The sequence below is a fragment of the Simochromis diagramma genome, unplaced genomic scaffold (genome assembly GCF_900408965.1).
Source record: "Simochromis diagramma unplaced genomic scaffold, fSimDia1.1 OVJJ01000344.1, whole genome shotgun sequence".
Classification (NCBI taxonomy): domain Eukaryota; kingdom Metazoa; phylum Chordata; class Actinopteri; order Cichliformes; family Cichlidae; genus Simochromis; species Simochromis diagramma.
The window spans coordinates 11760734-11783915 of record NW_024387375.1 but is presented as its reverse complement, the minus strand read 5'-3'; the positions used below and the strand labels follow the sequence as shown (position 1 = coordinate 11783915).

Below are 23182 nucleotides of genomic sequence, written 5' to 3'. Positions count from 1 at the left end.
TTGCGTTCATGAGAAGAGATATATATGTATAAAAGGCATGTGTATAATGGTAAATTGCCCTCATTAGCAATCTGTAAAAAATATTTTTCCCATCCCATTTGCATATTTGAATTGGATTTAAGTTATATAGGTTTCATGCACATGTATTTACCTTTATTGCTTTTCTCAGACAATGCTATCAGGTGTAAATACAACATGCCTATTGCACGCCTGTCTCCGTTGCAAACGGCCTAAACAGGCAATCAAAAAATGTGCTTTTCTCATTGAGACACAATGTGGATGCTAAAACGCATCAACTTCCTGAAGGTTTTGCTTGCGACCACTAGAGGAGCTCCTACAACACATGAACACAGCAGCCCACTCGGTCAGAGTCTGAGTAGTTGCCGTCTGTGGCTGGGAAGCTTTTTATCGTAACACTTCAATGAAATTCTTGCAATCATGTTTCAGCCACTAATGGTAGCGTGATTTCCTTTTACCCTCAAAGAGTGGAGAGGTTTGGCAGATGTCTCAGAGGGTCACATATCATTCAGTGTTAGGCTGTACATCCACTTTCATGAAATAAAGGAATTGGCTAAACATGCATGCACATATGTTTATTCATTGTTTACAGGTGACTCACATAGCAGCGATGTTTAAATGGGGTTGTTTTCGAGGCTGCTTGCTGCAGCTTGTGATTGAAATTACCGTTGCTAGGGAGACGCTCTAATTTGGCTTCATTGTAGACGTTGTGGTTTGAGCAACAGGTGCCTGTTATTTTTGGTTGCTTTGTTGCAGGGCTCTGCGTGTTTAAGTACGCTGTGTTTGCATGTGTGTGTGTGCGTGTGTTTCTTCTGCAAGGGTGTATGCACAAAAGTGTGTGTACTGATGTGTGTCCTACCATGCTACCTTTGCATCTTCAGAAGGACAGAAATACACAGCCGCAAGCTGAGACAAGCAGGAGCAAATAAGGCTCTGCGGTTCGCCGAGCTCCACACCCATGGGATGCTTAGCATTTGTTTACCAACCCTCTTGAAGGTGTGAGATTTTTTTTTAAGGGTTATTTAAACCTCACTTCAATTCACACAAGCAAATCAGGTAAGAGGGGGAAAAAAATCAGGTTACCAAAGTTGTGTGAATTGAATCAACCGCCGCTCAACTTGACCTTTAAATTTTTCCATTCCTCTGTTTAACTAAACTGATACACAAGGGTTTGAGCTGACAGACTACGAGGATAAAGTGATTAGACTTTGCATACTCTGATCCTCGTTCTGTGATGTGAAACCGAAAGCGTGTGTTTATTATGAATTTAAATGACAACTTGCGCTAAAGTAGCCTGCATACATTGCAACCGCTTCATAATCCACCTTATGTTGACATAAAAATGAAGCAACATATCCGTGAAACGGACCCATTTTTAAAGTAAGTCTGATGGTTCATTTTTATTCTGAAACAGTAATATTTCCATTGACTTAGCTGTCCCTGATGTCCACTGATAGTGACATAATGCGTGTTAAATATAATTGGGGGTTTTGGTAGCACTTTATAGTTCTGTAGTACTAAAACATTAATGGGGTAATAGGTCAATAAACAAGCGTGAATCGTGCCAGCCAGTTTTCTCTGGTAACACCTGTCTGGCTAAATGTTTTTACCTTTTTTCTGCTAATGTGAGCATAAGTTAGCTGACCTGAATTGCAAGCTATGGTGGCTCAGCTTATTTGTCCTGAGAGCTGAGTCGCCGGTAAATTATTCAGCCTGCTCTTTTCAAAACTAACAGTTGAATGCAAGCTGCAAATAACACAGCCAAGTTAAACCTAGTTGTTTTGTCTAATGTTACTACAAATATTACCATGCATAGAACCTTTATCAGCTAACACGATACTAGATTATTTATTATGTTAAACAACTTGGAATTTAGCTAACAAATTTGTAAATAAAGATTGCCTACTAGCAAAGATGAGGTGTGGTGTGGTAGTTAGTTGTTAACAAGGGTGCAATTCGGTAGAAACCTCTGGTCTACATGTTCCTACTTATGCCTCAAAAGGCTGATTCTGTTCATCTGGACGTAACGTTTTCAATGGCAGAAATGTTTCGTCACTCACCCAAGTCACTTCTTCTGAAGAAGCACGTTTCATGAGTGATGATATAATATAACATCTTGGACACGTCTTCGTGACACAATTGAAAACTCTTCTTTCAAAGTGATACGTTTTAGCTATGCAAGGGGCTGCTTTCTGTAAGGAAATTAAGTGCATGGTTTGTTGGCTTTGGAACTGATGGTGCAATGCAGAGGTCTCAAACTTAAATGAGCTGTGGCCCACTGCTGTCATCTCTTTGGAGGGACACTTTAGTGTTCAAGTAGTACAAAAGAAACCACCAAACAAGAAAATGTAGTGTTTGTTTGGTTTTTTTTTTTAAAAATTCAAATAAACTGCAAATGTGAACACAATTGTTTTTCTGAAGCCTTCGTTTTCATTGAACTACCAACTAAACAAATTGTTACTCTCCTTCTTGCCAAACACGTGGCAGCACTTCTGCTGTCATTTTGTTCGTATTTAACAAAACAAAAATGCAGACATAAGTGTGCACATTAGTTTTTGACTGCTAGTGAAAATTGTTTTCTTTACAGACAACTCTCTCACTAAACTAACACAACCAATCCCTCAACATGTTTGTACTCTCTGCTCATATTAAATAATTTTTTGCTTTTTAAAGAACTTATTATAACGTTGCACTCAACAACAAACAAATCCTCCCTAACAAAAAAAGTAAGCTCAGGGGCCTAATTGCATTATAATTCTCCACGGCAATATCGGGGTGACATGGGCCATAAGTGGCTCCCGGGCGAGTTTGAGACCCCTGGTGAGCACATTGCAAAGTCTGAAATTCTCAAACTGAGTAAATCAACAGGTTCACCTCATTCCTGTTAGAGCCCAGAGAATTGCAGATGTGCTGCACGAAACAAAATCAAAACTTTTTTTAAATCTATTTATTAAATCTGTTCTGTAGGAAAATACCTGTATGGAAAAAACTTGAGATTTGAGATTATTTCATATTAAATATTGAGGTTAAATGGTGCAGCTGGCCAAATATAAAAGTGGGATTTAATCAGAAGCTAAAATTGAATCACCTGTGTCTGAAGAAGAAAACATGAGACTGAGCATATTGTGTGTAATAATTGTAACAACTGAAGAAATTAGTTACAATGCATATACGGTGACACAAAAATGCACTTCACTGCAAATATCACCAATGCACTTGCTGCTTTTTTCCTTCCACACCTTCAAGGCTTTCAGTGATAAATGTGTTAAGACTAAGGAAGCCACTGTGTCCACCCACCACCAGCCCCAGCAGGCCACCTCTTTCTAACCTTATGCAAAACTGATCTAAGTTTCAGAGAGTCAAAAAGAGTGAGAAAAGGAGAGATGGAGTGAAGCAGCAAAAAAGAAAAAAGTTTTACCCTGCGACCTCTCTCCAGGCCCCGAGCAGGGAGTAGGACTGAGCCCACCACATCACTGCATGGTGCTTGCCCCCTCTGTTATTCCAACTCTCTGGTTACGGTCCTAAACCCAAGGGGGTCTTTAACTCAGGCCTTGGGATCACAGGCCTGACTGTTAACAGCTCCAAGGTGAAAGGCCTTGGACATTGCCCTCCATGTTACATACTCCCCTGGCTTAGCCAAGTCCTTGGAGACTTCATCCTCCTCCTTGGTGTGTAAGGACTAGTTTGTGCTTAGGTCTTGGCACGCCAAGGTGTTGTATTACCGCTTTTTCACATTGTGAAGATGGTGTTCACCTTTTGTGTCAACATATAATTAAACACACAACTTTTCAAGGATTCATTTGAATGCACAAATGGTAATTCGGTATTTTATACGCTACCGATAATTCAACGTTTGCCTCCTCCCTTCTCACTGCCACACACCAGCTCAGTATTTTTTAATCAATTATTTCAGCCATTAGCAGTGATTAGTTTGAATCTCACATGTCAGATAAACATTGTAATCTCACCTAAAAATGATGGATTGCAGTAAAGAAAGTAAGCTAATAATAATTTAAATATATGCATGCTTGTCAACTAATATTCCTCTTTTGCTTAAGCCCCTTTCATGACCTGGCAATTTATCTTTTTGACAGTATGGCAGTGTTCAGACCAGTTAAATTTCCATTATCTCCCAAACCATTACCTGCTTATGTACCACATTTAAACCTGTCAAAATCTATCCAAATATAGTAATTGATGTGTGATCCATTGCAGGCCTAAAGACCCTGTGCTCTTTTTTTGTCAAAATTACACTTGTCATTTTTTATCTGAGGACTTGCCTCTCAAGATAAGAGTTGTTCTTCACCCACAGGTATGATTTGTCTCCTCTGTCAGCGGCATTTGTCTCCTCAGCCCCCCGCCCCCCCAGAGTTAATTACATTTCTGCAAAAAACATGTATTGCATGCAAAGTACCGTGAAAACATGAGTGACTGAAGTAAGAATGTTTGAACCTTAAACGGTTCTATTTAGCAATTACGAAAATAAAAACTCACATGACTCATATAGCCATAGAATAAATATGCATATGTACACACATACTGACTCAGTCTGTCAAAAAACAGAGGCAGATGGTACATTGTGATAATAATTATATTGTTGTGTCTGGCCTGGCAAAGGATTTCCTCTGGGAAGTGTCTGGCTGCTGCTGTGATGATGCTTCATTGAAACTGGGTGGAGGTCCATCGCTTAACAGCTGAACAGTCTGCTTTATGTGAAAACAGGGTGTCTTTTTTTCCCCCTCTGTCACACGCATAGCATACAGTTGAACATATATGTATTTTTATATACATACAAATACACACAGAGACATAACAGAATGAAAAAAAATAACGGAGCCAACTGAATGTTTGGCCAAAGGTCAGTTAAAGGTTTTACTGCATTTCTCATATACTTTATATACTTGAGCAAAAAGATTGAGGAGTTGTGAACTCTGTACTTCAGCACTGGGGTTTGAATTATCATGCGCTTCATTGTTGTTTTGCCACTGCTTTGCTCGTGTCTCCATTGACCCTTGACGTTCTACTATCTCAGCCACACAGACACAACACACCTACGCTGGTCAGCCAGCGGCCTTGTTCCCCTATTGTCTTCCATTCCACTAGTCATGACCCTGAACAGCACACTGCAGGGGTCTGTTCCTTTTTATAATGGAAGGGTTTCCTCCTCTTGCATTGTTGCTGTTTGCCAGCGCTTCCTCCTTTCATTCACTGACCTCTTCTCTACTTCCTGTTTGTGTGGTGTACCAGTGGTCATCACGGGGTGGTTTGGCTCTTAATTATCGTGGGTAAAAGGGTGTGATTGAGACAGTGTGAAGCAGAGAAACTTGCATCTTGTGTCTGTTTGTGATACGCTAATGCCAGATGTTTGTGCAGATTGGTGCTATAGCACATTACATTTTATTGATGCTTCTGTCCAAAAGAAAAAAAAGAAATCATATACTGTAGACTTAATGCACATTGGTTACTATTTGGGGTTTGTTGTTTTACTCAAGGGCCCTTGAATCTCAACATGATGATTTCATCAGCCATTATTAGTGATTAATGAATTTACCAACTGAGCTCCAGCTCCTGGCAATGAACAAGCAAGAAATGAACACGCAGACATTTGGTAACATGTTTTGTATTATTGTAAGGTCTTTACCTTACAATGTAAAGCGCCTTGAGGCAACTATTGTTGTGATTTGGTGCTATATAAGTAAAACTGAGTTGAATTGAATGAGTTAAGACAGATAGACACTAAAATGCCAAGTTTAACCTGATCCTTAATAGAAAGGATTGTACAGTTTTTCACTACAGTATTTTGTTTTTGGTGGGAGTTTAGTGATGCTGATTGATATCAAGTTCTTTTGAACATGTTAACAAGTCTGAGAACTTTATAAGACAATAAATATCAGGTATATGAGTCGATATTTCAGTCCTGAAAGAAACAAAAGGGTCGTTAGGTAATTTTCATATCTTCACATTTATGGGCAATTCCAGTGTTTTTGTAACTGCTGTTGAAATGAGCACATGAAATCAGACTTTTACTTTTGAGACAAAGTAGCTTTTCATCTCTAACTTTATAAATGTTTGATTGACTGTTAAAAGAAATACTTGGTAACTTTTTACCTGGTACTTTCTTTAAATCATATATTCATAACCTTTCCCTGACTAACTTTTAAATAACTTTTCCATGTCACCAAGGACCCGTTATTTATCAGTTTATGAAGATCCAGGCTGGTGGTGTGCAGTCGCCTCTGATTGCAGAACAATCTGTGAGTTCCACTTCAGCTCTTATGTCCCAAGAGAGTCCTTTTTATAGTTTAACAGGAACCAAACCTCCCCTGTGACTTCTACTCATCTGTGCGAATGACATAGTTTTCTTCATAATTTATCTGTTATTTTTTCCCTCTCTGTTTTATGTTCCTCACGCAAAGTAATCAACAGTGATAAGGAGGATGCGAATATGTTTTTGTGATGGCGGAAAGGCAAAGGGTTAAAAACTGGAGCACAATGATACACTTTCAAATTGAATTTACATTCACACGCATGCATGGTTCTGCTAGTTTCTTGCCAATTTTTTTTTTACTTTTATGTTTTTCATAAACTATGGCCTCAAGTGTTTAGATGAGCAATTGAAAATAAACAATACAGTTGACACTAGAATTCAAATCAAACAATCCGCAGCACAACAATGAAGCTCAAGTGTTGGCATTACAAGTCAATGGCTAACTATTCATGCATACTTTGTTGCCCAGCCGATGTTAAAACTATAGCAGGAAATGATGTAAATGGTGACCCGGGGAGGCAAAAACATTGTATAAAGGGAGTCTCATGAGAGTCTGGCTGACAATGGATCAAAATGAGACTATAAGAACAATGGAACACAAGTTACTGACAACATTCACAGCCCGACCAGATGCTAGTGTGAGAAAAAAGAAAGAAAGAAAAAAACCCTGCAGTTTGATTATTTGGACCTTTGAGCTGTTGGAGTCACTGCTACAGCCCACCTGGATATTACAAAGCCTCATCATACAGAGATGGGAGGCTGAACTCTAAGTCATGGGCTCTTATCTCATTCCGACATCTGTTTGCACTGGGTCTTCCAGATGTTTCCTGCTTGGCTTCTGCTGATTCTTAGTAGGGCCAAGGGCCTGCACACTTGCCTGTCCTCTCAGCCTAATGCTGGTGCTAGACCTTTGGGTCCTATCAAATGTGTTTACCTAAGGCCCCACATTGATACTAACTTGGCGACAAGGCTAAATCATGTTCCAAATGTCATCATCTGTTAGTGGGAGAGGCAAGTTATTTTTGATACAGGGCAAGTGCTTTGGCCTTCATATAGGGCAAACGGGAGGATTTTCTTTTCTTTTTTTTTGCTGATTATCTTCTTATTCAGACGACATGTATTTGTATTGTATCAAGGTGCAGCTAACTGAATCAGACAACTGAAGTTAAGTCACTGAGGCCTACGTGACAACAATCACTGCTTATTTCGTTAAATAATGGTGTCCTTTGTTTGCTTAAGATACAGTTTGGAAGACAGCCAATGGGAGTCGTGCTAATTTAGACTTCGATGTGGAAAATGACTTCATCATTAGTTTAATATCTGATGTGATATTTGACAAACACTTCAGAGCTTAGACACGTACACAACCTTGTTAATGGAGATTCAGTTAACAATAAATTAAACAAAAACAACAAAAATATCTTAATACAACAGTGTGAAGTAGGACTGACTTTGGAATGTATGCAAGTATTCTAGTGTACACCGGAAACAAAGCTAAAACAACATTTATAGAGCTGACAAGTTCTGTATGTCTACGTTTCAGTTCTCATGCCTCCAGCGCCTGATGCATGTTCCCTTTACAGATTATTAGCATGTTCGAAAACAAACAGCAAAATTGACGATTCAGTAAAAAACTGCAATACTGTGATGGCATCAAGTTATTTGTAATATCAAAATAGATATTAGATGGGATAATAAAATCTTTAATTTCACATACAGTGACCAGTGACCATGACCAGCTTTAACCTTTGCACTTTAACTTTATTATATGTTGACTTCTGACTTCTTCTAGAAATTCTTCTGAAGAAGAATTTATTCTGAAGAAGAATTTATTCTGAAGAAGAATTTAAACAAAAAAGAAAAGCTCATAAAAATAACAAGTGGCAAGGTTAAACCGAATATAGGGCCATAGGGAGTCTTCTGATTGTTGGGATTTTCTCTGTTTTATTGTAGGGTCTTTAGCTTATAATATAAAGTACCTTTTTGCGATTTAGTGCTATATAAATAAAATTAAACTGCATAGGATTTTAATTGATCAAATGTATAGTTAGGGTTGGATCATGTGAATCCACCCTGAGTTATTTATGAATAAGCCTAGGCTGCCTTTCAACTTGAGAAGGATTATAAGGCCATTTGTAAAAAAGTTGAAGTCCATTATTCCACAGTGAGAAAAAAATATTCTTAAAGATAGTGGAAGTGTTGCCAGGAGAAAGCCTCATCTGTCTATCAGGCTGTGCTGCCATGATCCTTTTATTTTGATAATTATAATGATAATTTTTTTTCAAACAGCCGCGTTTGCTGGACAATGGTAAAGTTATCATTAAGTTTTTAGTAATTTTTTTGTTTTACCTGCACTCTCTACTCACTACTTATGGTTAATGTTTAAAGGCATCCCCGTGGACTGGGGCCTAGCTATATTCTACCACTTCATTTGCAGAAGGGAAAGAAAAAGCGAAATACCGTGTTTGTATCTAAGCCATGCAGAGATCAGTGTTTTACTGCACCTTGATAAAAGTCAGAGACAGGCTCTTACGAGATGCCGAGTTGGTCTATCATCTCTGACAGCCATGGAGACTGCTTGCCTATCTCCTGTCTCATCCTCCTATTCCTGATATACTTCTTTACACAACTGTCCAACCAGCCATCCTCCCTCTTAAATCCCCTTCGAACTCAACGTAACCTCATTCCTGCTATCCTTCCTCTCATGTCTCTTTTTGCCGTTTATTCTTGTCCATTTATCCTGATTCTGCTTGTCTACTGATGGTGATACCAATACAGAAGTGGCAGGCTGTAATAAAGTTGGTATGGATGGAAACTGATAAGAAGTTTGCAACTCTGATTTCATTATCGATATCACTTAGATATCACTTAGGGTTAGAGAAAAAAGTGTAGTACAAATTGATTTGTTTTGCATTACATGTTTAATGTAAAGTATCTACAAACATTTTGCATTTGATTAGAACTGGCATGAAAAAATAAGAATAGTTGACTCGACTTGACTCGGTTTCCGTTACAGCTGAGTACTACCTCAGTGTGTAGGGGGTGATTATAGCAACATGTCCAAAGGTTTGTGATGTCATTGTATATAAATGAGTCCTTTGTTAGTGGATCACCTGCAGACCATTCTGCCCCCATCACTGGATTTTTGTTATTGCGTCTTCATGCCAAGCTCAAACTGTAAAAGCTAAAATTGAGATCACTGTTAGAACCACATTCTTCTTACAGCCACTGAGCTTTATTCACATAGACTGCCGAGGATAACCGGCCTTCTCCTATTCTTTCAGTTAAAGGCTAAAGACAGAGGATGTTGTGTTCTAAGTTCCACTTTTAGAGTCACCAACATCGTTAGGCAGTGTATCAAAGACATTACATTCGTGCAAATTGCTTACATGCTTTGGGGAGAAATGTTTGTCCATGTTTTCATTCGTCACGCTGTCTTTGCTTGTGAAATAGAACTATGCTTTAGAGCACTTCTGCCTCAGCTCCATGTTGGATATGTTCTGAACCAAAATACGGACCACATCATCATGTAAATGCATCCTGACATTAGTGGAACTCATAACTGGAATTGACTAACATTGCAAGGAACTGAACAACTGGCAACCAACCACTTCTTTACAAGAACTGGTTCTCTATTTCCATTCCTAGAAGTTAGATTTTTCCATTGTTTTTTTGATGAATTATTTTTCCTAATTTTTCATTATTAATATAATTGTTATTTTTAGCAGCAGTAGCACTAATAGCAGTAGTACTTCATCTGCCTTCAGAATAGCATTCACTCGATTTCTGTGATTTACAAAAAAAGAAAATCTACCACAGCACAACGTCTCTGTTGTTCGAGGTGCTATACGACAAGGTGGGGGAGAAGACGCACATGTTTCGTCATGAAAGTGAAGTGTCTGAAAGCTTCAGACAGATTACAGGAGACACTGTTTGATGGTTTGGCAAATGTATGTCACCCACACACACACACAAAAAACCCCAGGACCGTACACACGGTAGTTTATGCAGATTTTTTAAACCCCAAAGCAAACTGCAAAAACTTTAAGATGTGAACTTTAACAGAGGCATGTGTGTTAAGAGGAACACTTGGGGCGAGGAATGGGGGGTGTTCATTGCCCTTTTGCAGCCATACAACATTGGTAGGTAATCATTCTAGCGCACAAAAACACCTACTGTAGAAATCCACTGGGTCCTATGTCTTTCACTGCTCTGCTGTGTTTGTGGCTTTCTATTCCTGCATCACTATGATGCTGAAGTTATGTCATTTTCCTGCTTATTCATTTGAAAGCATTTTCACAGAAAAGAAACTCTCTTCAATAAATGGAGAAGTATGAACATGTATCAGTTTGTTGCGAAATAGATCTGAGACACAATATAAGACTGCAGCTGGTCTAAAGCCATCTTTGTTATTAGTTTTGAGTTATTTCTAATAAGCACCTATTCTTGATTCTTGTGTATTAAAACCACTGGCACTAATATGCAAGAGGCTTTGAGGCAAGAGGATCTATTTAATATCCTCCTACATTTCATTTGAATTATAAGGATCAGAGTTTATTTATAGAGTGTACTGCCAAGATGTGTGATTCTTTCCAGACCGTTTGGCACAAAGCTTTGCAGAGTGCCCAGCAGATGGTTCTTTTATTCACCTTATCTGGCTCTTTTTTTTTTGGACTGTTTTTTTTTTTTTATCATTTTTCTTTTATAGAATGCTCTGGCTCAGTTCTTTTGGAGAGGAAATCCATCAGATCTGCAGTGGTGCACTGTACCTCTCGGCTCATAAATTGTACATGCCTGAAAGTAGCAGGAAGTAGAGGCCTAATAGGGTGTATCCTCCAGGTTTCCTGTTAGGTTAACCCACTGGGCCTGGGGTATTCTACCCTGCCAGTGGTTCATAAGACATGACCCCCTGTTGCCCTAGCACTTAAAATGAATGGGCCTATAATGTGGTCAAGCTGCAATATCATCACTGAGCAGTTTCTTTTTCTTTTCTTTTTTTTTTGGTATAGGATTGTATCATATTCTGTTTTCATACAAAAATATAAACCTCCACCCCCAAGCTATTTTAATGCCACAGTTACCTCTGTTGTCAGTCATAAAGAGCAGGTGATCTGCAAGACGGATTGGGGAGCTCTCATTCCAAACAAGCAATGTTAGCAGCTAACATCTTGTGCACATTGCAAGGAAAAAAAAAAGGATCAAGAAATTACAGTTGTTGTTTGGTTATATGATTTCCAAATCATTACAGGGCTCACACTCTTCAGATGCACGCATGCAGCTGTTTTTTCACTGTTTGATTGAATTTCCAGCTCAGCCTCATCGAGTTTCCAGGGAATCAGGCATAAGCAGGCACTGAAAGGGTTAGGCTTGAGCACGGAAACTCTTGCTCAAAGCAAATACGCACACACACACACACACACACACACACACACACCACACATTCTCGAAAGAGAAAGAGAAAGAAAAAGGTGATCAGGTGCCACATCTACATCCAGTCCCACCTGGACACAGATATATATAGAAACAAGGCGAGGGCCATAGGTTCACAAGTCCTTCTTCTTAAAAGGGGGAGGAGTATGTCCTTGGTGTTGACCCATGCGCTTCTTTTAATTTTAATGAGAGCCGTCTGAAGGGTTGCAGGTGCTGGGAATCAGGTTTTGCGATACTTCTGAGTCTTGGCAGCTGTTGAAGTTGTTTAGGTTTCTGAGGAGTTTAGGTTTAGGTTCCTTGATTTTTTCATCACTGAATTGAGCTGGGCCTTTGAACCACCGGTGTGACACCACTAGCACTACCCCCAGGCCTCTTTTTACAGATGAAATGCTCAGGTAGAACATGTTGAAAGGATATGTTTTCAATTTGACTCATGCCACCCTTATCCCCCCCCCCCCCCCCACACACACACACACACACACACACACACACACACACATCATCATCATCATTCTTACTATCTCCCTCACTCTGTCTACCTCCCTGTCTGCTTTGGTGGATGTGTCAGACGAGTGATTAATTCTCCACAGGAGAGGAGGGGAATGAAAGAGCGTAGAACACAAGAGGTGACTTGATAAATCAGCTCTTTATTCATTCATAGGTAAATAAAAAAACACAACTTGGGTCAGAAATACATAGATTCACCCCTTGACTTGCACAGATGCTGTGCATTAATACCTTCCTGGCTTCAATGTAATACAATCATTTATAAACTGCCTCTAGATGTTCACCCCTGGAATTCATTCTTATTTCTGCAGCAGTTGTACAGCTAGAATTTGCCATGCATCTGAATTTCCTGCATACGGTTTAAGAGTAATGAGTACTAAGATACATTTATAAACGTATATGATTTGGTAGATGGCCAAAGAGCTTTAACAAAGATCCTAGTCAAATATAATTTGTAAAAAGCTGATAGACATCTTTCAAGATATACTCAGAATAGCAGGAGCATTAGTACAACACATTTGTCTTTCGTGTGCTGTATTTCCAGTTGCACAGTTCTTTATCAGCACTAACACAGACATTCATTTCTGACAAAGCCTGCCGATGACATCTACTCATGATGAAAAAGAAACTTTTTATTTTAGAAATTGCCATTGCTCGCACAGCCCCGAGTCCCAGCCGCACAAGCGTTTACACTCTTTCCAACCCGAAAGCCCCATTTTTACAACCACTATCAACACTGCGATTATTATTCATCACTCTTTTGTAAACATTAACTTCTGCACTGTGACGAATGCACATTGTGCGGATTTCTTCATGTAAACGTTGTTCTAAATATGTTTAACAAGGTATGAAAAATGCAGCAATGTGAGAAAACCCCGAGCGGTTTGGGAGTTTCCTTTCGAACAATGCTGATCTGTCTTTTTTTCCTCACTCGCTAGTTACATATAGTAACGTACCTGCATGCAAGTTTGCATATGAATTTTATGGCAACTTCACTTATATTGGCAAGATCGCCCAGTTTCCAGCATTAAGCAACAATGTTACCACATCATTTATTTAGTGAGGTCTTGTCAGAGTGATAAATAATTCTAAATTCTGTTGACATTTTGGATGCTTGGCTTGACTATCTTACCAGAAGCTGTTTGGTAGAGGTTATAGTATAAACGTCATTTCTGTGAGCTCTGTCCTGATGAAAATGTATTGGCTTTGAGGTTCTGGAGGTAGACAGAGGTAGTGAGTCGCTGTCAAAACAGGTTTTATTTTTTGTTTTTTTAATGACATCTGAAAGTTTGAGGAACTATATTAATACTTCTACTTATTATGTTACACTACACTGCTTCAGTTCCCCCCCCCCCCACAGAATTTTAATTAAAATGTTTTGTTTTTTTTCTTTTTTCTTAGAAATGGTTGTTTGGAGAGCTTTGTGGTGCAGGGCCGTCACAATGCTCATATTTTAGCTCGAGCTGGTTAAAGGCGTTCATCTTTGCGGGTGCAGAAAAAAAAAGTCATATGACTTCCTGTATGTGCTTCTTTTAGTGAGAAAGTGTGTGCGTTTGTCGAACACGGAGAGAGGGAGGGAGAGACAGCAGTTCTAACTAAATAAAAAGTAGAGTTTGTGCAATCAGCAGAATATATCCTCTTGGTCATTCCTGTGTGTGCGTTTGCGACTTTGTGTGTGTTTGTGTGTGTCTATAAATAGAGGTACATGTTCATGCTGATATGCATGTGTGACCTCTCCACTGCGAATACATTGTGTTTACAACTTGTATAGCAAGTTGCTAATGGTTGCTTGGTCAATGACCCCAAAACACAGCCCCCTCCACCCTTCTACCCCACCTCCTCCTCCTGCTTACCAGTCCTTATCTGTGCTGCCACTGCCGCTCACTCATTCTCATTCGCAACATGGGAGGTATGACCACGTTTGCAGAAACTGAAAGTGCCGTAGCGGCTTTAGGTAAACACATCAATTTCTACTTCATTACTTCAAGGGTGAGCAAGATGGCACTCCTGTGTGTCAGTTTTCTGAAGGATTTTATGCAGCATACTGAACTTCATTTTTTAACACTCAGTCACATTGTAAACCACGAAGATTCACTCAGGATATCACCTCAGGCTTTTAAAAGTCACGAGCAGTAAAATTTACATTTTGTCATGATCCTCAATAGATACTTTTCCAAATCAAGCTGAACTTAATGCTCATGCCCACTCACAAACTGACTGCCGCAGTTGCCTAAAACCACTGTTTCCATTCACTGCACTCTGCTGACATACAGCTGACAAGTTTATGAGTGAAAGGTGAACTTTAAATCATAGCTTGTCGAACAGAAGGTATGTTTTGTTTTGTTTGTTTTTTCTGTCTTGCTTGTTTGTCTCATAGTTAGCACGCAATCTGACTTATGTCATACTATATGACAAATAAGACAAAAGTACAGTGACGTGCAAAAATCTTGAGCCAATACTGGTTTCTTTAGCAATAGCATTATGCAAACTCTGTTTCTTGCACTTTGTACTTCAATAAATTGCTCCACCTATTTCCCATTTTCCTAACAAACTATAAAGACATGCGAAGTGGATTAAAGCTTTTACACAGGGTTTTTGTTTTAGTTTCTTTGTTACTGTACTCTGTAAAACTGTAATTAGATCTGGGCAAAATTTGATTTTGTAGCTTCCCACTGATCACAACAGGGATCAGTGTTTGCTTATTTATCATTAAAAAGCCATTTAGAAATAAAAATAAATAGAATAAGAGTAATTTGGGAGTGATTTAATGCTCATATTTCAGCATGTAATAGTTACAGATGAGTGCAAATCTAACTTTTGTCCTGTCTCCCTCCCCTCACCTCCAACCAATCGCAACAGATGGCTGCCTCTCTCTGAGCCTGTTCAAACGGAGTTTTTCTTTACTGCTTTCGCCAAGTGCTTGCTTATACGGGTCAGGGTTTTCTGTTATTATATATTATTATTATATACATTTTGTCATTACAACATAAAGTGCCTTGATGCATCAGTTGTTGGGATTCGGCCCTACATAAATAAAACTGAATTCAATTGAATAAAACTGATCAATAAATGCAGGCACTAATTCAGCCAGGGTTATGGACAAGCAGATAAACTGATGTATCCTTGGCAAAACAAAACAATGAACGCAATGCTCTCATGCCAAATAGGCTCAAGTCAAACTAATTAAATGCTATGCAGTGAATCAAGCAACACTTCTGTCTGGACACTGAATACATACTAAAATGTAAGCAGGAGGCTCACATGTTGCGTAGGCACGCTGAGTTGATAATATTATGCAGTTGTCTGGTGAGTCATTCACTTCGGCTTGGAAACAGACGTACACAAAAACGTCTGTGACAGAGAGACATTGACGTTAATCCAATTGAGCAAATATCCCTCCAAGTTCTCAATAAACATTTACCCCAAAATCACGAGCAGTGTCACTTGTCATCTCTAACTCCGCTCCCGCCCGCCCCCCCTCTTGTTCACTCTCTCCTGGGTTAGTTGCTACAGGGGGACATGGTGAGAACAGTGGGCCGTAGCGTTTCCCAGCCACAGCCCGAAAAGATTGCTGCAGAGCAAGGAGCCCACCTCTCGCCTCAGCACAACCGCACCACCCCCACCTCCCCTTCCCCGGCCCCCAGTGATGTGGGAAAAGCCGGGGAGGGTGTCCCACTGAGTGTGCTCAGGCAGACGTCCCGGGCTTAAAACCTATCACTGGAGCCCTCTCAGCTGCAGCATCAAGCAGGCCAGGCTGTGCTCGTTACAGAAGGCTCACTTCATGATTGTTTTCTTTACCATGTTGTTTCACCGTGGCTCAGACCAAACACAAACTGCCACACAAGTTGCAGTGGGAATGAGTAAGGCTGCATTGCATCAGTGACTCGTGATTTTGTGTTACTACTTAAAAAGCTCTCCATACACTCTGCATCTGTTTGGCTTCAGAGTTGTTTTCCCGGGCCGGACCTGCAGTTTTTGAAACCCATATCGTTTCTTGCCTTCTTACCGCTTTTGTAACAAGCCACTGCTATAATCATTACTGTTAACAACCGCTTCAAGTGTAATGACTCTTCTCCAGCTGCGTGGCTAACATTTGAAAGTTACACAACCTCCATGGCAAGCGTGAGGGACTGCATGGTGGCTCAGTGAGTAATCTCGGGCTTGTTCCCTTGTAATGCTGACAAAGAGCAGGAGCGTCTGTGCAGTGTCAAATGCAATAACAAGCCAAACACACGCAAATGCGCACACAATGACGGATAAATCGACTTTGCATCAGCAGAGAGGATAAGAACGCCAAAACATGAGGAAAAAGAAAAAGAGATCATTGACCTTCATCTAGGCTTTGAAAGCATTATAATTTTAAGGCTTTTGCATGTTTTCACAAGAAATTCTTGCCATAGGAATGGGAATATTTTTCCACAGCTTGCACCTTCTGTGTCACAATGTGTTTATGTGTTTATGAGAGTAGATCAAGTTTTTATTATTATTATTATTATTATTATTATTTGTGCAGATAATTAGGAATCAGACGTCATGATTGCTATATGTTCACATACAGACCCCCTCTCTCAGCTGAGAGAGGGGCACTGATTCACAGTCCATATGTGAGGGAGCAAATCTTTGTATGGGAAACTCTGTGACCTGAGGCGTGGCTTTCCCCTCCACGCCATGTGAAAAACTCCCCCTCCACACTCTCCACAGCTTTATGCTATCTTTGACTTTCATTGTCTCAGTGAAAGAGTGACCAGTTGGCACCAGATCGCCAAGTGTCTGCTTTACATTAGTTCTGAGTCACAAGGAGAGTCATGCTTGCGCTGTCAAAGAGAAGGATTCTTGGGAAAACAGTTTATTTACTCAGGTTTCTTGGATTTTTCGAGATACATGCAATGTCATAGCCTTGGGGGAAGCAGCGTAAGCAAGGATTGCCCCCTGTATCTGTGTGTGATTGCGAGTTGGGGCGTGGGGATTGGTTTGTGGTTATCTGAACAAGAGCTTTTTGGCACATTGTCATATGACTCTCACACACTGTGAGAAAGGGGAGGATGTGAGCACACCACCAGTATTATTGTTAAAAAAATAAGACTATTTTTGCAGATTTGCAGTAAACACATGATTATATAGCAACCACAGAGAGTTTTTTAGCATCTCCATGTATATACAGGCAAGATGTTGCTGACTGTGGGTTTCAAGGGTATTTGTAGTTCATTAAAAATGACTAATGTTCTTTGGTTACAGTTAAAGGAGAAATAGTCACGTATATTTATAACTGATGTCACTTACTGTACACCTGAAAACAAGGAAGTTAGTCATTGTTTTCCTTATATTTGTTTAGACTTTAATGTTGAAATTACGTTTCATTTTAAACTTTCACAAATATTTTAAACTGTCACCATGACCCTGATAAAGACAAGTGGAAGAGAATGGATGGATGATTTTGCAGGTATTTGCTGACTTTTGGCGACACAACTAAAAATAAAGCTTGGAAGTCGAGAGGAGAATCATGGGACTTTGTCTACTCCTAAAAGTTCTCCTAAAACGTCTTCTAAAGCGGATAATCGACATGATGCATTTACTCCAACTGAGTTATAGAGATTTTATAATTGTTTTACTGGAACACGATCAGACAGTCTGCTTTGGCAAGATAGAAATAATTTAGCTTAGACATTATCGGCCCGGGAAAGTTGCTTTTTTCGGTTCAGCGAAGATCCAAGTTGCTAAATGTCTCTATTATTATAATTACATAAAGCATCGCAGACCAAACATCTACAGTAATGGCTCTCCGAGACTACTTGGCACAGTGGTGTTTTGAGCATGCTTTGTAGAACATGGTTACAGTAGCAATGCAAACAAAGAGGGTGGGGTTTTTTTGTTGTCGTTGTTTTTACCATATTCACAATCTTAGTTTAGCATGCTAGCATGCTAAAATTGCTAACTGCCATAAATTACAAAGTATAGCTGAGATCGATGCTATATAACATCAGGAAGGAATTTAGTGGAATCTTTAATGTTCTCATTAACTTCATTTTCTTTTAAATTCATTAACTAGGACCTGGCACATTTTGGGTTGTCTAGACCAAAATACTAAATTTTGCTCTGCAAGGGCCTGATATCCACTTATGAGGAAATTATATATTGTTCTATCGAAATTTAAAACGAATGTCCGCATACGTGGTTTTCATTTTCTCAGAAAAAAAAAAAAATCAGGTTAAAAAAAAAAGATAATTCTTTGTTTTTACATTCATTAGGTCCCAATCAGCCCAAATAGCAAAGAGAAATTAAAAATGCATGCCATGAAAGAGTTCGGGTCTTAGGAGGTTAATATATTTTCTGTTGACCAAATTATAGCTGACTGTATCAACATAATGCTGTGATGATCCATATACATATCTGATTAGGAGTCCTCTTCCTATGTAATAGTTACTTGTAGCTTTTTAGTGCTTGCACTCTTCCTCTGTTTAGTGCTGTTATAACACTGATACTTAAAAAAAACACATATATTTAACAATGTTATCACAGCACAGATATTTGACACATGTTGTATATACTTGCTTTCACACAATTCTTGGGTGTTTCTGTCCTTTCACACAAAGCTCTAAATTCTCAAGAGCCAAAGGTTAAACAGTGTGCTTCAGTCATTTTTGTAGATGCATAAGGGTGTATGCTAAAATCGATCAGTTCTCTAGTTATTTTAACTTTTTTTTTGCTTTTCAGGCTGCTCAGTAAATAATATATTTGGATCATAATGCTATTATTCCCTCATTGTCATTCTTGCTTAATGCCAATCTAATTTATCTTTTCAGAAAAATCATATGCTGGGCTCATCCACACGAGACAGTTTCTCAGACCCGTTGTCCAGAGGGTAAGCCAAAACAGAGCCTGAGACATCTCATGAAACACGTCATATGCCAGTTCTCATGACTCACTACAAACTGCAGATCAGCAGGTGCTGTGAAACTTGGTTTCTCCTTTATTCTTTACATATCACTTTGGTGTATTTACACTGACCATGTTTTTAAAGACAACCTCAAAATATCTCATTTAAACAGAAATGCTTTCACTGATTATTTACAGCTTACCATCAAATGAGCAGCTGAGTGCTAAACCAATAATTGCTTCTAATCAGCTGTCAATCCCCTTTACCTCCTTTAAAAGGAAGCTATGAAAAAAAAAGCTGGATAAAGAATAGATAAAAGACCCTCATGAAAACCATCAATTAGGAAGTAAATACATTTGTAAAAATCCACTAAACACTGATGTTATCAAACCTTTTCAACAGGAAATAAAGCACAAGAAATGCTACATTGGAGCATGGTGAATATGTATTGCTTGGCAACCTTTAAGAAATGGTTCAATTTTTGGTTCAGATTCTGCCTTCCCCTCGGTAAAGGGACCTACGAGATGGAAAAGATTCTATTTGTGCAAATCATGTGTGCAAAGCCCAAATAAAGCATGAAAATTACACATCTTCACTTGATCAACCTGCTTTGTTTTTTGAAATGCAAAGGGAGGTTTCTGTGGGAACTGGTTTAAATTGAATTCAAAGTGTACACCTTTCCTTTTACGCTTCCTCAGCTTACCCTTAGCCATTTTTTCTTTTTTAATCCATTCTTCCGCCATCATCAGCCTCTCTTTCTTTCGGCATTCATCTGTGAAATGCCTGGCATGGGCAAAGGTAATTGGAAGTGACTTTTTTGTCATTCAAACTAAGGAGAGATTGACAGCAATATAAAGGCTCTGTTAAAAAAAAAACATTGGTAATTGGTATGATTATACACTTCTGTAGAGCAAGAAGTCAGCAGAGATATGAATTCTCCTTTTCCACAATGCTTACTACTTTTGATTGGCATTTTCTTCTCTCCAAATGCTTTGCATTGCAGAATTATACATACGTTTATTAAGTCTCATGTAAACTTTCAAACCTCCACACTTAACCACCTGTAGTTTCATTTTAACACAGACATGTAACTCATTGTAACATGTTCCGAAGTATAAACCCAGTGTTATGTGTTGCAGGTAGGATATTTAAATGCTGTAACAGTCATATAAAGAGGCTATATGAAATTAAGAAATTATGATTAAAAAATGTAAACTTTAAGGAAACGATTACAAAAATACCAACAAAAGTTGCACACTTCAGATTTATTAGCTCAGTCTGACCCAGGATTACATTCAAAGACCAAGTAACTACTGCGCTGTAAATCAAGCTGTGCCCAGCAGGAGCAGGATCACAAAGTCAATAGCCTTCAGGGTCAAGGGTCATTGGGAGGAAGCTCAAAATCAGGCAGCTGCTAGTTATATCTTTATCTACACTAAATGACACAGTTGTTATACTAACAATTGTTTACAATGTAATTTCAGACAATACCAAAAAGTAAATATAATGGCATTCAAGCATGTTTGAATCATCTTTCAATCTCAGTACTGTGTATTTCATCAAAGGTAACATAAGTAAGCATTTATTTACCTGTTTAAAATGCTTAGATTTGTAGCTGGGCTGGCCTTTACAGTTTGCTCCAGCTGCTCCAAAAAACTGTCTGCAAGAACTAAATTTCACTTGACCAGCCTTATAACTTCCAAGTTATTTCTCCCATGGTTGTATAGCCAAGGGGGCCAAAGCCTATTAAGTAGTTTGCTGGCAGAAATAACACAGGCAGCCTTACTAATGGGGAGGTATTGCTAAGAACTGAAGGAACTGCTGCTTACACTGTGTGTTTCTCTTTGGATACAGTGAATCACTATGGTTATTTCTGAATATCTGTGGAAAGTACCTGCTATAATAAGCAGGGTTTTCTGGAGTTTGTTGACTTGCAGTCAAAAGTGATACAATAGAAGCAACAGCAATGACCACACAGGAGGGCAGAGCTGTGACTCAAAGATAGAAAGTAAGAAGCAGTAGCAAAACACATAAAACTTGCGGTAGGAAGCTGAACTTTAGTACTAATCATGAAAAAGACAGGACGCTGTGCTGAGGACAGCAGTTGCAAGGATGTTCAACATGTGTTCGAGTGTGTACATTTTGAAAATGTTACCAATTTATACAATGTTTGCTCTCACTCAATTCATTGAGATCTATTTCATGAACAGAATAATGATGTATCATGGCTATCTATCAAATAACAGCATAAAATTGTCTGTGTAAAGATAGTAAAATACTATACTGGTATAATTAAATAAACTTGACCAAGAAGTATCTTTAATGTTGCCAAAAACATAAAATTTCCTCTATGTTAACAAATAAGAATGCAGATGACTGAGAAGAGTGCATATGTGTATGTGTCTGTGTATATATGTCCATGTGTGTGCACCCCAGACAGCAGGGAGAAAGAAAAGCGGCCTTTTTACTAACGTTGATTGGAAACAGATGTTGGCGAAAGCCAAGACAGCAAAGAAAATGTTTCGGAAAATTCTCAGGGCTCAGCCTTCCCTTTCTGGGCCCTGGCCCAGGCAACCAATCATTGCAGAGCACCCTCTGGTCTTTGGGGTGAACTAAGCACTTCTATTGGATGAAGACGTGAACGTGGGCGTTGGGAGCAGATGTCCTGGGAAAGTTGCTGAATCCCACTCAACTCACAGTAAAAGAAAGCGAAAACATTTGCTTGGTTAACTGGACAGTGACCAAAGCATGTTTTAATCCAGATGAACTCTCAGTGCATGTACAAGCTGACAGTGAATACATTAGCACTGTGTTACAGATTTATACATTTGAAATATATTGCTTTTCAAGTTGTTATTCATTCAACTGCCTCACAAAAAGAAACTTTAGAAGAATAGTCTGTAAGAAAAATGTCTTTAGGACCTCTAATTCTTTTCTGTCATCTAGTCGGCTCAAATGAATGCGAATGAGAGTTTCCTCGCACTATCATCTCCCCATCCCTTCACACTTCTAAACCTTCAACTGCTCCTTTGCTCCTTTTCACCTCCTAACCTTCACCCTCCTGCATTCAACTTTTTCTATTCCATCTCTCATCTCTCTGTTCGTCTCTGCCCCCAGCCCCCTCTCACTCCATCTTCAGCACCCAGATTCAGTCACAGTCTAGTTCACATATGGCCTCACCTGCACACAAAGCTCCATCTCACTCTTTTATTGTGCCAGTCTATTGCCTATTCACAGCAACGGCACAGCACAAATCAATCATCTTTCCTAATGGAAAGTCCACATTAACATGAGAAGACACTCAATTTCCGTCTCAGAATGCCAGGTCGACTGGTACCTGAGCTCCGGTCGATGAAGATCCAGGGCCCTGCAGGCGCTTTCATTTCGGGTGGGATAGCGAGGTGATGCCGTCAGGTCCAGGGGTGGCACCGGGAGTCAATGGTGTATTAACTGAGGATGTGACAATGGCAATAAAAATGCAAATTGCCATCCAAAGCAGGGGATGGCCTGGATCTGCCCTTCATAAGCCTGCATAATACAGTCAGCACACACCTGCTAAGACATGCGGTTCAACACTTCTCAAACATAACAATACAGTGAGTGAGAGGAAGGGAGCGTGTGCGTCTATCCTCGAGACCATAACACCGGTAAATAAAAGAGTTTTCTTATCACTGTCACTTCTCATTGATTTGTCTAGAAGTCCCCATTATGTACAATTTGTATTGGGTAAGAAAAAAAAAGTTAATATGCTATTGAACAGCACTGGTCTCTACAAACCTTTTACCATTCTTCAAGTTATTTTTTGTTCTCATGAAAACGACTTCAACATGGTTTAACACCTATTTGACATTTTGAAACCAACATGCTAGACAGCACTCGCCACAATCAAAATAACACCAAAAGAGGAAATGTTTTTTAAAAGACTGATGGGTGATATTTCTAGTAGCTCCAGAGACTTGGGCAGTTCATACCAGGGTGCAGTGAAGCTATTCTGGTGTTATTAGAAAATCTGTTGTATCCTCATTGTTGTTAACTTTGGGCAAATTAATCCATTATGTTTTGTCTGATATATTCCATACTAAGGT

At 39.2% G+C, this 23182-nt stretch overlaps 1 long non-coding RNA gene across 3 annotated transcripts; it reads left to right on the top strand.

Moving 5' to 3' along the window:
* The first annotated feature begins 712 nt into the window (after positions 1-712).
* LOC120719479 lies at positions 713-21601 on the top strand. Of its 3 annotated transcripts, XR_005692701.1 has the most exons (3): positions 13561-14177; positions 19024-19166; positions 19500-21601. It is a non-coding gene; the product is annotated as an uncharacterized LOC120719479 (long non-coding RNA). The 3 variants fall into 3 exon arrangements; XR_005692702.1 differs by lacking the exon at positions 13561-14177 and adding an exon at positions 713-1398 and having other exon boundaries at positions 19024-21601; XR_005692700.1 differs by having other exon boundaries at positions 19024-21601.
* The last annotated feature ends 1581 nt before the right edge of the window (positions 21602-23182 follow it).